This window comes from Xenopus tropicalis, chromosome 3 (assembly GCF_000004195.4).
Source record: "Xenopus tropicalis strain Nigerian chromosome 3, UCB_Xtro_10.0, whole genome shotgun sequence".
NCBI classification, from domain to species: Eukaryota; Metazoa; Chordata; class Amphibia; order Anura; family Pipidae; genus Xenopus; species Xenopus tropicalis.
The window spans coordinates 48820079-48836152 of NC_030679.2; the positions used below are offsets into that span (position 1 = coordinate 48820079).

Genomic DNA, 16074 nt, shown 5'->3' on the forward strand with positions numbered 1-16074 from the left:
TATAAAGCAACAAAGGGAATGCAGATTTCCCTGGCTATCGTGGCAGCATTCACTTATGGGTGATCCCTTGGTTTTCCTTTACGGTAGCAGTGGGATGTCCAATTAGAGATATACCGGTATATGACCCGAGTTAAGACATGTAATGGAGAGTTTAGAGTAATGTCAGCATATTGTAAATATCATAAATTGTTTGAATTGATGCAAAAGGAGTATACAGAAATAGGACTAGGGGACTAGGACAAAGTGTTGGAAGAGTAGTGATGAGTGAATCTGCCCTGTTTTGCTTTGCAGAAAAATTTGCGCCTTTCTTGGTGCAAGCACGCCTTTTTGACAAGGCTGCAGAAATGCGGAATTTTGCTGGGAATCCATGCCTGGTGAGAAAATTTGCTCATCATTATTGAAGAGCCAGACAGAAAGATGATCGTCCATTGTTAGGGAACACTGAAAGAGTGATTTGAAAGATATGAGGAAAACCTTGAGAGGGCAGATACGCAAAGACCCAGATAATGGGGGGCCTGAAGGAGAAGGGGTAATCAACAATGTCAAAAGCATATGGGAGATCTAGTGGTATTGAGAAGTGATGAGCTGGTTGTGGTTTCTGATAAAGTTGAATTAAGAACACTGAACACTACTGCTTTTGTGACACAAACAGTATTCTACCCAATTTTCAGGTCCAGTCCACCAAGGTTATTAGGTGACTGATCCTTAGAGGACACAGACTGCTCACAGACAGGATAATCACAGTTAAAGTTCACTTTATTAACTTTTGGTGTGTTATAGATTGACATATTCTAATGGCTCTTTAGTTGGTCTTCATTATTTTGTGAGTTTTTTTCAGTTATCAATCCACCTATTTGCAGCATACAGTAGAAATAGGTGTCTTCTCAACTAAAAAAATATAGTTTTAATTTTGCTTTCCTTTGGGTAATTACAGGAGAAGGAAAGGTGAAAACTAATTAAGCTTTATCAGAAAAGTCTATGTAAATACACAGAGTCCTTTATGAAAAGAAACACAGGATTTCTTCTAGGGCTCTTTACTCAGATATGATAAAGCTTTCTGCAGAATAAATATAGTGTTCTAGGTGGCACTAATGTGGTGAATAAATTGGCAGTAAAATGCCAAAATGACTTTCCTTCTTTAAGCCCTAGCAACGTCTTATATTAACTTTAACCTTGTTAAAGCTAAGGGGACACTGAGCAAATATTAGATCTCAAAAGTGGGCTTAAAGGAACAGTAACACTAAAAAATAAAAATGTTTTAAAATAATTAAAATATAATGTACTGTTGCCCTGCACTGGTAAAAGTTGCGTGTTTGCTTCAGAAAGACTACTATAGTTAATAGAAATAGCTGCTGTGTAGCCATGGGGGCAGCCATTTAAATTGAAAAAAGGAGAAAAGGCACAGGTTACATAAGAAGATACCAGATAAACTGTGTAGAATACAATGGGAATCTGTTACTTATCTGTTATCTGCTTAGTAACCTGTGCCTTTTCTCCTTTTTTCAATTTAAATGGCTGCCCCCATGGCTACACAGCAGGGTATATATATAAACTGCAGTAGTGTTTATGAAGAAAACACACAACTTTTACCAGTGCAGAGCAATAGTATATAATATATTAATTATTTTTATACACTTTCATTTTTTGGTGTTACTGTTCCTTTAAACTGGTAAAGTAAAAATAAAGCACTACTATAGGCATGAACTTCCACTCTCAGGAACTTTAATATTTGAAAAACACTTTTATATTCACATATATGATAATTTTTCTTTTTAATAGGGATAAACTCCATGGGAGATTTTGATCAGATTTTGTGTCACAGCTGTAATGTAATGTCAGATCAGATAAAGTCAGATGTGTTTTGTTTCTGCATCTCCAAGGCTATTGTGATACTAATATCTACAGTTAGTATTACTGGTTGTATATATATAGTTTATGTATGTGAGTGTATAGATTGGTTAGTATAGGTTGTGTGCTGGGTTTAAGGTGGCCATACACGCACCGATATTATCGTACGAAACCTCGTTTCGTACGATAATCGGTGCGTGTATGGCATGTCAGCGAGCCGACCGATATCGCAGGAAGCTGCTGAAATCGGTCGGCTCGCCGATCGGCCAAGTTAGAAAATTTTGATCGGGCGCCATAGAAGGCGCCTGACCAAAATTCTCCCTTCAGAGCTGAATCGGCAGAAGGAGGTAGAAATCCTATTGTTTCTACCTCCTTACCTGCCGATTCAGCCCTGAATGGTGTGTGGCGGATCTGACGATGTTTCGTGCGACCGATGGTCGTACGAAACATCGTCGGATCGCCACGTGTATGGCCAGCTTTACTCGGATGGGTTGAACTTGATGGACAATGGTCTTTTTTCAACCCTATGTAACTATGTAACTATCTACATCCAACAGTCAATGTATTTCAATGAAAAAAAGTCTGTCTGACACCCTCTCGTTAGATGAGGATGCAGCATGCTGCGTTCCCTTCTGACAGGTGTGCCGTGTTGGATGGCAAATCTTTCATGTAATTTACACATCAGATTTTTGTATCGACTTGTAGGATGTGTTTTGTCAATCCAACAAAAACTCCTGTGGAGAGCAAACTGTCCCTAAAACAAAATATATGCCCCCTGTCACTCCAAAATAGGTACACCACTTAATTACAGATGCAAGAGTAATCTCAGTTGGGAATCATTCCTGGTGATGCTACATCAGCTTTTTTTCAACTTTAATCAGACTTCAAAATCTCATATATTGTGCTGTTAAGGTGTTTGAAGCTACAACAAAAATAGTTTTAATGCCTTTGGTAATGACAGTATTAAACTAAGTCATATGTAAACAGACAGAATTCTGATTGGAGCATGCTCTTGCATCAGTTGCCCCATAGCTCTGGGGGAGAAGGTATGTGTCCCCCATAAAGTAAACTAGGGTAAAAAAGTGTTGACAAAAGACTAATGTTGCCATAGGCATTTATGTTTATGTGATTCCCAGCACATTTATGGATTACCATTATTCTTCCTCAGAGACAAGACATTTTCATTAGTCCTAGCATGTTATAATCATATTTAGTTTTTATGCTGTAATTCTTGAGCTCCTCAGAATGCCATTATACATAACAAGTGTACAGTTCAGTTGCTGCACATTTATGCCTAGTAAGCTTGTTATGTTGTGGAGTTTGTGGGACTTTCCTGCTTGTGCTAGATCCTTTAAATGAGCCAAACTATATTTTTATATATATATATATATATATATATATTTGTGAGTTAATAATATTAACATTGTATGACTAATTTTATTCCACTAAAACTCAGGGAAGTAGCAGAAAAAGCAATTCCAGCACATGTTCAGTTTGAATTCCCGTGATACTATGTTCTCCATGGATATCTGGCACCGCATCAACCACAGGACAAAGGAGCTAAATGCAAAGCTTATACAGGGCAATTAAGGGAAAAGGAAGGTAGAATTACAAGTATGGGCCAGCGCTAAGGCCACTTTACACTAAATAAGGAAAGTTTACATTGATTCTTTGATCTGCTTTCATTTAGCCTAAAAGTTGCTGCATATGATTATAAACAATAGCTTATGTAATCTTCTGTTTTCCAACTGATAGCAGAGACATCAACCCTGAACAGGTATGGGCTGCACATGTGCAGTAAGCATTTGGACAGGGAAATATCAAAAACTGGGGGGAGACCCGAGGGAAACGGTTTAAGTTGGGTAATTCCAGAAAAAAATGGGAGAGTTGACAGCTCTGTTATAATATATTTGGTCTCTATGTATGAGTGGAGCAATTCTGCTTTATACAATGTATCCCATTTAATGCAATATTGCATAATTACATTTTCCCCATCTCTCCAGAGCAAGTGGCCCAGTCGATATGGACACCCAGAGAAGAGGTGGGTTATAGACAATAACCATAAGAATTATGCCAACATAATACTTTTTTCCTACTATGTACATGATAATTAGGGTGTAATATATTGCCAGGTTTGAAACAGAAAATACATTTCTTGGCATAGTACATCATCCCACCATTTTTAGATTTTTTTAAACTGTGGAGTTCTGAAAGTAAACTGTGGAAATAAGAAAATGTTGCTCAGACATGGGGTGTGGGAGTAGGAATAAAGAAACATGAGAGGGCTGTCCCCTTTACATTTTCATGAAAAAGAAGCAAAACATCCCAGGATAAAAGCAGGTATAGGATAAATTGTCCAGAGTGATTGGGACCAGGGTTTTCCAAATAAGGAATCTTTCCATGGTTTTTGAGCACCATACCTTAAATCCACTTAAAATCAATTAAACATCAAACCAAGAAGGACTGTTTTGCCACCAATACGGATTCATGCAGCTAAGTTCCAATGACTTACAAGGTACTGATTAATTACTACAGAGCAAAAAAGAAATCATTTTTAAAAATTTGATTAAAATGGAAGATGGCCTTCCTGTAATTCAAAGCTTTTCTGTATAAAGAATCCCATACCTGTATAACAAAACTGAAAAATAAACCAGACCTTCTTTAATACAAAAAGGTTGCTTAAAATGAAAATATGCTCTGTATCATTCCCTAATGTAATTATGCCTTTAAGGTGATCATGTTTTATGGAACACACAAAAAAACACCCATGACACCACATAATAGCTATTATGGCCATTTGTCATTTTAACTGTAGATTTTGTAGAAATGCTGGTTGAGATTACTGGTGTACTTCTGCTTGTGGTTTAACCATTTGAAAAGATGTGTGGTACATATAAAAAGAGGAAGCGTTGCATTGTGAGCACTGATATTTAATCATGTTTGTTCAACCAACTTACCTTATTGTTTGCTTATTTACTTTGTTATTGAATATATTTGCCTTTTATCACTGAGTACTTCAGAAATCATTCCAGGCAAGTGCATGTGCTATGAAATATAGAAACAGAATCTGAATCTTATTGCTGTTGATAGTCTTCCTATATATAGATATAGTGCATTTATTCTAAATTCATATTAATAAAATCTGCTTTATCTCTGCCTTCTTTGATATTTCCTACTTGCCCATTGGGGAGATACACCATCCCTAAATTTGCTTTTTTGCTCAACTACTTGCTCCCTGTGATAAGTATTATACGTGTAATTAAAAATGCAAATAGTCCACTAATGAGAATGATCTTGACAAGTGCTATTTCAGTCATCTTGCTGTTATAATGCAAATTATGCTAGTAGTGTATTGTAATCAAATATAAGCAAGTGCAAGAAGAAATGCCTTTGGCCACAGTTGCATGCATAAAGTATTATATTCTTGCATTGAGCAGCCTGGCCACTGGCCTTGATAAGTGAGGAGAAAGTTTTATAAAGTAGTGTTGCTTTAAGAATTCAGCTTTTTTAGTAATGCACCTAACCTGCCTCATTTCAGGCAACACAGTCTGCGGCACGACTACCAGTTATATACTCTTCCCTGCCATCTTTGACACCACACAAGGAGGCGGGCCAGGCAGGAGTCTATAAATGCTACAGGCATTGGAGATGGGAAAGCAGTCATGCCTATAGTTTTGGCGCACCACCCACCATGACCAGCCAAAGGATCCAACAGCTTTTGAGTCTAGTCTGTGCACTTATATTGCTTGGCTAGAGCTTCCAAAATGTTGTATTCCTCGGTAGCATGTAGAAGTATACAGGGCTCTGTGGCTCAGTAGCATATACTGTATCTAGGACATTTTTTTATTAAAATAAAGAAAAATATCCAGAGCCCAGCAGTATGGTCACCTGCTTTCAGTTCCCACACAGGCTTTATTATGCCACAATGTTGACTGATCCTGGATTAAAACACTGTGCCAGATACCATGTGTTAATGCCATGGAGTGATTAAAGGACTTCCTAAATCACATGATCTCATTTATGCCTTTTGTTTAAAATACCCTTTTTATTAGTTTTTTAAAGCCCAGCTTCATGACGTGAACTAGTATTGTTTGCTAAATGAGACTACTTTGTTTGCATTAACCAGTTGCATTCTATTTTCCCATAAACTCCACAATATATATTGAATAAAGATGTGAAACATTTTCATATTACCACTTGCAGCTGCCACATATTTGCATGCAAGATATACTTTTACTATTCTTCTTTGTTCCCTGAACTGATTCTTTGAATTGCTTAGTCCTGTGGTAAGTTTCTACAACTACTCTATCTTTTAGGCTTTGTGACAAAAGGGCAGGGGTTATTTTATGGCGCAGGCTTTTCACTTTCTTGTTTTTCCCACACCTTATTCATTCTAATTTGTCTTATTGGTACAAATACAGTGGTGTGAAAAACTATTTGCCCCCTTCCTGATTTCTTATTCTTTTGCATGTTTGTCACACAAAATGTTTCTGATCATCAAACACATTTAACTATTAGTCAAAGATAACACAAGTAAACACAAAATGCAGTTTTTAAATGAGGGTTTTTATTATTTAGGGAGAAAAAAAATCCAAACCTACATGGCAGCAATAACTGCAATCAAGCGTTTGCGATAACTTGCAACAAGTCTTTTACAGTGCTCTGGAGGAATTTTGGCCCACTCATCTTTGCAGAATTGTTGTAATTCAGCTTTATTTGAGGGTTTTCTAGCATGAACCGCCTTTTTAAGGTCATGCCACAACATCTCAATAGGATTCAGGTCAGGACTTTGACTAGGCCACTCCAAAGTCTTCATTTTGTTTTTCTTCAGCCATTCAGAGGTGGATTTGCTGGTGTGTTTTGGGTCATTGTCCTGCTGCAGCACCCAAGATCGCTTCAGCTTGAGTTGACGAACAGATGGCTGGACATTCTCCCTCAGGATTTTTTGGTAGACAGTAGAATTCATGGTTCCATCTATCACAGCAAGCCTTCCAGGTCCTGAATCAGCAAAACAACCCCAGACCATCACACTACCACCACCATATTTTACTGTTGGTATGATGTTCTTTTTCTGAAATGCTGTGTTACTTTTACGCCAGATGTAACGGGACACGCACCTTCCAAAAAGTTCAACTTTTGTCTCGTCGGTCCACAAGGTATTTTCCCAAAAGTCTTGGCAATCATTGAGATGTTTTTTAGCAAAATTGAGACGAGCCTTAATGTTCTTTTTGCTTAAAAGTGGTTTGCGCCTTGGAAATCTGCCATGCAGGCCGTTTTTGCCCAGTCTCTTTCTTATGGTGGAGTCGTGAACACTGACCTTAATTGAGGCAAGTGAGGCCTGCAGTTCTTTAGATGTTGTCCTGGGGTCTTTTGTGGCCTCTCGGATGAGTTGTCTCTGCGCTCTTGGGGTAATTTTGGTCGGCCGGCCACTCCTGGGAAGGTTCACCACTGTTCCATGTTTTTGCCATTTGTGAATAATGGCTCTCACTGTGGTTCGCTGGAGTCCCAAAGCTTTAGAAATGGCTTTATAACCTTTACCAGACTGATAGATCTCAATTACTTTTGTTCTCATTTGTTCCTGAATTTCTTTGGATCTTGGCATGATGTCTAGCTTTTGAGGTGCTTTTGGTCTACTTCTCTGTGTCAGGTAGCTCCTATTTAAGTGATTTCTTGATTGAAACAGGTGTGGCAGTAATCAGGCCTGGGGGTGACTACAGAAATTGAACTCAGATGTGATAAACCACAGTTAAGTTATTTTTTAACAAGGGGGGCAATCACTTTTTCACACAGGGCCATGTAGATTTGGAGTTTTTCTTCTCCCTTAATAACTTCATTTAAAAACTGCATTTTGTGTTCAATTATGTTATCTTTGACTAATAGTTAACGGTTTTTGATGAGCAGAAACATTTAAGTGTGACAAACATGCAAAAGAATAAGAAATCAGGAAGGGGGCAAATAGTTTTTCACACCACTGTACATAACATGATGAAAATCAACACACAATATCTGAATACTGGTAGATGTTTAACTCACCTTGTGCTCAGACACAGAAAACCCTTTTCACCTTGCATTCTGCTAATTTTGTCAGCACCTATTGATATTTCTCTGATTTACTCTAGGGGGCAGATTTATCAAAACACAAGTTCGAATCCCGAATGGGAAAAATTCGGATTGGAAATGAAAATTTCTGAAGATCGCAAATATCACGAAAATGCTTACAAAAAAATCGTATTAGTCACGATAATATCGTATTGGCGATCCAAAAGTCACGAAATGTTGGTACCGAACGATTGTAAACAGCGACAAAACCGTTCCAATTTTTATCGAGCTAAAAAATATGAAAAAGTCTCACAAGCGTCGAAAAAGTCACGCAAGGTATGAAAAATTCGCAGAAAATACGTTTGGACCGATCGAACGAACACTCGGAGCGTTCGTGGATAAGTAAATGTGCCCCTAGGTGTTAATCTACATACAATAAAATATGTCAAAGAAGAACATAAATGAGATGAGAGTCAAATAGGCAATCAGAAAGATCCAATTACATCAGTAGCTTGCAATGAGGTACAGCAATGAGAAACCCGAAAATATATAGCTTACAAATCAATAAAATTAAGTGCAATTAACTTATATTGTGTCTGATGGTCCTTTCCTCCATTTCTTTTGTTTGTTGAGGTAATTGCCATTTAATCTTTGGTGTAACTATATATTTTGTGACAAAAAGGGTTATCTCTGTCGGAATTTTCTGTTTGATGGCAGATACGTAGCACCCAGGCTGAGATACTCGCTCTTTTAAATCTCCAGGGCAAGAGAGGCTAGTGCCCTGGCAGCATGGATAGTGAAGACTGAAGCCAATTAGGCAAGACATGAAGCACTTAAGGGCTGCTTGGTTGTGCAGCAGGAGTTCAGTAACCAAGAAAAGCTGTGAGGGAAAGACTGGGCTAAAGGCAAACTTCCCCTGACTCTGGGACTCCAGAGACAGCCTGCCGGGCATTGGCACTATGTATTTTGTTATACCATTCATTGAAACTACTGTACACTCTGGTGAGACTTTGTTTTGTTGAACTTTTTCCCTTTCAAACACAAAGCTGTGGTGTATGACAGGAGCCTACTGCTAGTTTTGTCGCAAACCGGAGTGGCCTGCCTCGTCTGTGTTACCAAGGTTCCAGTCTGCTACTTGCTGCTACCAGCTAAATCCCCACAATATATATATATATATATACACTCATACACTTGGCATAGACCATAAAAGTGCACGGGAAGTTTAGTCGATGTTGTCAACATCATTGAAGTATATACCTATGAAGATTTTCATTCATCCATGTCATGGTATGTCTAATATAAGTAAATCTAGAGCAACTGGACTGAGTAATCATTGAAGACGTTTCACTACTCATCTGAGCGGCTTCTTCAGTTCAACTGCTATGGGAAGTCCTCAGCATTTAAACTTTTCCACTAATCCAGTCACAATGGCACATTATATTTCTTCAGAGAGGTGACACCCTGTGTTCTTTAACCCTTTTACTGCCAGCTGTTTTGGTCAAAGCGGAACTTGTATTGGCAGACAGTTTTTGAACATTTTGCACTGTTTCACTTTAGGGGCCTTTCCTCGGGGGGACTTTTAGTTTACCCAGGAAAACAATATATATATCATTTTTTTCAGAACAACCTAAGCTTTCAAAATATGGTATTTTTGTGTAATTCCAATTCTGTAACAAGATATAGGCTTCTAAATGTCTAAAAATGCAAAAAAAAATCTAATTTTCCATAATATAATCACACATACTAGAAACAAAAATTATTTTATGCACGAATATGATATGATGATGAATACTGATTTGGAAAGTCCCATGTCTCCTGAACGTGCCAATACCAAATATATATAGTTTTATGGAGATTTCTCACTTGTATAGGTCAAAAACTCCCAGCAGTACACTACCAAATTTCCAAAGCACTGCTCCAGAAAGCTGCATACTTTAGATTTCAAGGCCAAAAATTCCACTAACAGAAGGTTTATCCTAGAAAATTGTACATTTTTGGAAAGAACAGATTCTGGGGAATACAGAAAAGGCACAACTGTCTGTCTACTCCAAACTATCAAGTCGCAATGCTTTCCTAAAGTTATTGGTTTTTATAAAAAAAAAATCGCTTCAAAGCTTCCAGTCTATAGTATCTTATCTCCTACAGGTCATAAAGTAACCAAATAAAACACCCTAAATATGAATGCCAGGGGTCCACTGAACAGTTTGATGCCCAATATGTATAGGTTTAGCTAAGTATGTGGCATGTAGGGGCCCCAATGTGAACATACCCCCATATGTACTGTCATTTCTGTCATTTCAGCTCCTGCAAAATCAACACATTTACATCATTATATGTGGGATAAAGATAGTAAAAAGTACGCTCACCCCAGAAAGTCATATATTTTTGGAAAGTACACATTCCCCCGAATCTAAAATGGGTACCCATGTCTTTCTACTCCAAAGTACCAAGCCGCACAGCTTTTAGCAATTTTGATAACATTTCCAAAAATCCCCTCAAAGCTTCCACTTTGCAGCATCTTATCTCCCACATAGCATTAGGTACCAAGATAAAACACCCTGAATTTGAACACCAGGGGTCCACTGAATAGTTTGATGCCCAATATGTATAGGTTTACCTAAGTATGTGGCATGTAGGGGCCCCAATGGGAACATAACCCCATATGATCTATCATTTCAGCTCCTGCAAAATCAACACATTTATATCCTTTATGTGGGATAATGCTACAAAAAAAGTACGCTCACCCCAGAAAGCCATATATTTTTGGAAAGTACACATCCCCCCAAATCTATGATGGGTAAACATTTCTTCTTGCTTCAAAGTACCAAGCTGTAAAGCTTTCCTAAGTTTGCAGATTTATATGACATTTCGAAAATCGCATAAAAATGTTGCAATTTGCCGCATTTATCTCTCACAATTTTTTGATAAAGACAAATCATCCCAAATAGGAACACCTTTGGTCTACTGAACAGTTTGATGCCCAATATGCATAGATATACCAAAGTCTGCGGTATGTACTAAACCCAAAATGAAAATAGCGCATAAGGATTTCTCGCCTGCCAGCTCAGCTGCACACAGAGCCCCCTGTCAGTGTATTATGTGCCGAAACTTCCCCTAACTATACAGTGGCCCCCACAAAACCATATATTTTTGGAAAGTACACATTCTGACAAATCCAACAAGGGTAAAGAGTCCTTTCTACACCAAAGTACCAATCTGCAGAGCTTTCCTAAAGTTATTGGTTTTTATGACATTTCAGAAAATCGCCTAACAACTTTGCAATTTGCCGCATTTATCTCACACAATTTCTTGTGTACAAAGGCAAGTCACCCCAAATAGGAACACCAGAGGTCTACTGAACAGTTTGATGCCCAATATCCATAGATATACCAAAGTCTGCGGTATGTACTGAACCCAAAATGAAAATAGCGCATAAGGATTTCTCGCCTGCCAACTCAGCTTTTGCACACAGAGCCCCCTGTCAGTGTATTATGTGCCGAAACTTCCCCTTACTATACAGAGACCCCTACAAAACCATATATTTTTGGAAAGTACACATTCTGACAAATCCAACAAGGGTAAAGAGTCCTTTCTACACCAAAGTACCAATCTGCAAAGCTTTCCTAAAGTTATTGGTTTTTATGACATTTCAGAAAATCACCTAAAAATGTTGCAATTTGCCGCATTTATCTCACACAATTTCTTGCGTACAAAGGCAAGTCACCCCAAATAGGAACACCAGAGGCCTACTGAACAGTTTGATGCCCAATATGCATAGATATACCAAAGTCTGCGGTATGTACTGACCCCAAAACAAAAATAGCGCATATGGATTTCTCGCCTGCCAACTCAGCTTTTGCACACAGAGACCCCTGACAGCGTATTATGTGCAGTAACCCCCCTTACTATACAGAGACCCCCAGAAAACCATATATTTTTGGAAAGTACACATTCTGATGAATTCAAAATAGGTAAAGTTATTTTTGTACACCAAAGTTACACCTGGCAAAGCTATGCTAAAAACAGATTATGAACACTTATACAGGGATAAAATGCGATAAAACCACAAAAATTGTGCAAATCAGTGAAACAACAAAATAAGTCACACGACAGCGTAATTAGTGGTCAGAATATCTGATCCAATAGTCACGCTGTCAAAATAAACAGTTTTTAGGTAAAAGAAAATAAAAACAAAGTGGTAAAATGAAAAAAAAAAAACAAAGTGTTTGTGTAAACATGTGTGTACATGTGTAAAAGTTGTGTGATAGTGTGTAAGTGTGTATATGAGTGTAAATAAGTGTATAAAAGTGTGAAAAATGAAAAAAAAAAAAAAAAAAAACCTGCTAAAATGTGTGCTGTGTGTGTAAATGTATGTAAGTGTGTATAAATGTATGTAAGTGTGTGTGTAAGTGTGTAAATGAAAAAAATAAAAAAAACTCCTTACCTGTCCTGAAGACCCGATCGCCTCCTCCTCAGTGGGCCGGCGCTCCTGGGGGAAATAGGAAGCAGGAAGCAGCAGACGATATGCGATCGCGTCTGCTGCTTCCTGGAGGGTCCTGCTAGCGATCTTCTCGCAGGACCCTCATGACAGCCCCCCTGGCACATTGCCCAGGGGGGCTGTCATGTATAGAAGCTCTCTGCAGCGGCGGCACATGGCTTGACTACAACCCAGAAGCTTCATAAAGGTGGGCTGAAGAAGTGCAGTTGGTATCACTTCCAGTATTCAGGATTAAAATGCCATCAGTGCCTGTTCTTTAATGAATGGATTTTTTCACACAATAACTGTGGCCATTTGCTATATTCAATAAGAACTGCTTCCAGATAACCTATTGTTAAGCCTACTGCCATGTAACCAAAGTCATGAGCCAGATTTCTTACTATTGAGTGCTATGTATGGCTGATATCTACCATTTTTAGTAATACAGGTGTCAGGGAGCTGCTATCTCACTCCTTCCTATTGTTCTGCTGATCGGATGTTGGGGGGAAAGGGAGGAGGTGATGTCACTCCAACTTGCAGCTCAGCAGTAAAGTGTGACTGAAGAATTTGGCTAACCCCATGTGAAAAATTAAATTTAAAAAAAATCTGTTTGCACTTTTGAAAAAACAATTTCAGTACAGGATTCTGCTGAAGAAGCTTTATTAACTTGTGCATTAAAAAAAAAAAAAAAACATGTTTTCCCATTACAGTAATTACAGTATTCTTTTAACCACTTATGTGTGGTAGAATGGAACAGGAAACCAGTCAGGACTGAGGGCAAGTTGGCTGAAGCCAAATACAGAGTAAATCTAGAAGCCAACCTGTTTCAGTGTGCAAGGCCTGAGACTGGAGTGGGGCTTTACCTCAGGATATTGCCCCTAATACAAACACCAAAAGATACACCTCATTGTAAGAGAATGGTGATGCCACCCTTCTTTTTGCAACAGAAGTCAGAATATTCCCATGCACTAAAATAGGAAGCATCTGCCACTGGTTTCCAGCAATTTAATCAATGTCAAGGTCAACTTTGTGTTGCAATGTATACATGTTTTAACATAAAATGTATTTGTAATTATGGTAAAGACCATAAATAAAGATTTTTTTTACTGTGCAATTTAAAATATTGGATTGTAAGCTCTAAAAAAGCAGGCCCTCTTCCTGTATGTTGTTAAACAACAATGTAGAAAATCTGCTTCATATGTGAGAAAACTGTAATGCTAATGCACATTAAGAAAGTGCTGGAAAGTGCTGTGCTAGCAAGTTTCAAGTCCTTAAAAAAAGAAGAACTACTTTTATTAATAAACTTCTAAAAGTTTGTTGATTTTTTACGTTTACGATATTACGTTAATATAGTTTTTCTCACGCTCCCATTGGTTGGTGAATCATTCTCACTACTTATCTGGAAGTGATCTTTCATTCATGTTTGCCTTTTGAACTTGCTGTGATAGCAAAACAAATTTAGTATTTCTATTGGTCATATTTGTGCTCCATAGAACCCATGGTGGTTGGGTGTGTTGCTTTGCTTTTGCATTTAGCCATTTTTTTAACATGACTTCAAAGGTGCAAGTAAAACTTACAATGTACAGCCCCTATCATCATTTACATTTGTTATGATAATAGTGTCCAGGTTGGAATCAAACTCAGGTCCCCAGTTCTGCAAGGCAGCAGTAATAACCACTGAGGCACTTTTTTATGACTTGCTTTGGATTAAAAAATCATTGTTCTGCCCTAGTTCAATGTATATTAGCATATAGAGTTGTACTGAGGCACATGGTGGGGTACTGAGCATGTCCTTACAGTGCACAGTAGTGTGTTTGCAGGCACCAAAGGGATTTCCCTTTTGCATTGTAAATCATGGTAACTATTCTTCCATTTTATTAAGATTTAGCAAATAAAGCAGTTTGGGAGTGTATGCCTATATTAGAAAAATATACTACAGTGTATTTTCCTTGAACTTGTACTTAAAGTTACAACAACTAGGGAACCTTTACCATCTTGCAAATGGCGTTATTGCACCACTATGGATGGCAGAGTTTTCCCAGAAGCCTTTGTTTAATGCTGCTTTGTGTTATTTCATCCAAAGTATTGAACCACAGTTTATACAGAATTGTACATTGTCATTACTGGTGGTTAACCTACATATAAAAAGTTCAAGCAATACATAAATAAGGAAGTCCTGTTTTATTGAATTAAGAAAATATGGGGTTGATTCACTAAAGTGCGATAACGCTTATCGCATGCTTTTTTGCGTTAAAACTGACGTAAGGAAAACACGCGATTCACTAAAGTATTATCACATGCGTTAAGTCACATATCGAATGCGTTAAATAGCGCACAACCAAATGCGTTAATTTTAACGCATTGCGTTAATTAGCGCGCAGATATAATACTAACGCATGATTCACAAACACTTAGACGCGCTAAATATTGCATTAGTCTGTGGGAAAATTAACACCTACTTACTAATTATAGAAAAGTACAGTTCATGAGGTTTTGGCAACACAATATGGACTTTGCAGTGTGATTTATTCAAGTCTGTGTTGGCCCTAGAATGATGAATCCCGCAGTTTGCAGGGAAATGGTCATTTTCAGAACAGTAGTTTTCCGAAAGTAATGGCGTGTATGGCTAATATGGCGTGCGTTTTTTTGCACGCGGTGACAAATTGTGTGCCCTGCGTTAATTAGCGCACATTGCGTCAAATACTGCACGAAAATAGTCTTCGAGACTTAAATAACGCAAACAACATCGCGTCTAAATTAATGCAAGTATCCTTTTAGTGAATCGTGGGTTAAGACGCGAAAAATAAGACGCAATCAAATTTTTAACGCATGCTATAAATAGCGCTTGTTTTATCGCACTTTAGTGAATCAACCCTTATATATATTTAAGGTTGTATTTAAAAGCAAAGCTTTCTCTATGTGCATCAGTAAATAGATATCTGTCCATAACTCACACACATCAATTTCAGGGCCCTCTTCTGGTTTTATCTCCCTAACAGCAAGAGAGACAAAGATTTACCAACAGGATGAGACGGATGAGATTATGTTTTTATTAGCAGCCACTTACGCAGTCTCTGTTTATGTACCTAACTGTGCTGCAAGTACAGAGCAGTGGGTCTTTTTATCACACCTTCAGTTTGTACAACCATCAACTTTTCCTCTAAACAAAATGGAAATATAATCCTTAATTTAACTTTGTTAAACTCTTTCTATAATACTGGAGATTAGTTTCTATAGCAGAAGAAATTACTGTGTTTTTCGGCTTCTGTTCAATATCTTACTGTTTTCCACTGGATTTGGCCCCTTCCTTACTCCTTGTTGGAGTTTTAGCTGTTTGGCTATCTGGCTTGTCACTATCTCTCACCACCTACAGTGAGTTCCCCAGATCTGGCCTAACACTCGCTAACCTTACTTCTTGGCTCACCTTGGTACTTCTTTGAGGTGGCAGACCTTTGGTCCCCTGACATCATGCAATCGTGTCTTCTTTGCATCAGCCAAAGAGAAAGTAGCCCACTGCTCCCCTCCTTATATACACTAGCTAGGAAATTCCCCTGTTAAGTGCTGCAAAGTAGAACCTGTTCTAGAAGCTCCTAAAGGGGATTCCCTACCTAACAATCTACACACACACACAGCCAGGGTAGCAAAGCATGTTCCCACTGCTAACTAATGAACACACTGACAGTTAAAGGAAAACCATACCCCCAGAATGA

General features: G+C 38.1%; 1 long non-coding RNA gene across 1 annotated transcript; it reads left to right on the forward strand.

Annotated features, from left to right (window-relative positions):
• The first annotated feature begins 23 nt into the window (after positions 1-23).
• On the forward strand, positions 24-6286 carry LOC116409730. The gene is made up of 3 exons (XR_004221961.1): positions 24-116; positions 3852-3889; positions 5387-6286. It is a non-coding gene; the product is annotated as an uncharacterized LOC116409730 (long non-coding RNA).
• The last annotated feature ends 9788 nt before the right edge of the window (positions 6287-16074 follow it).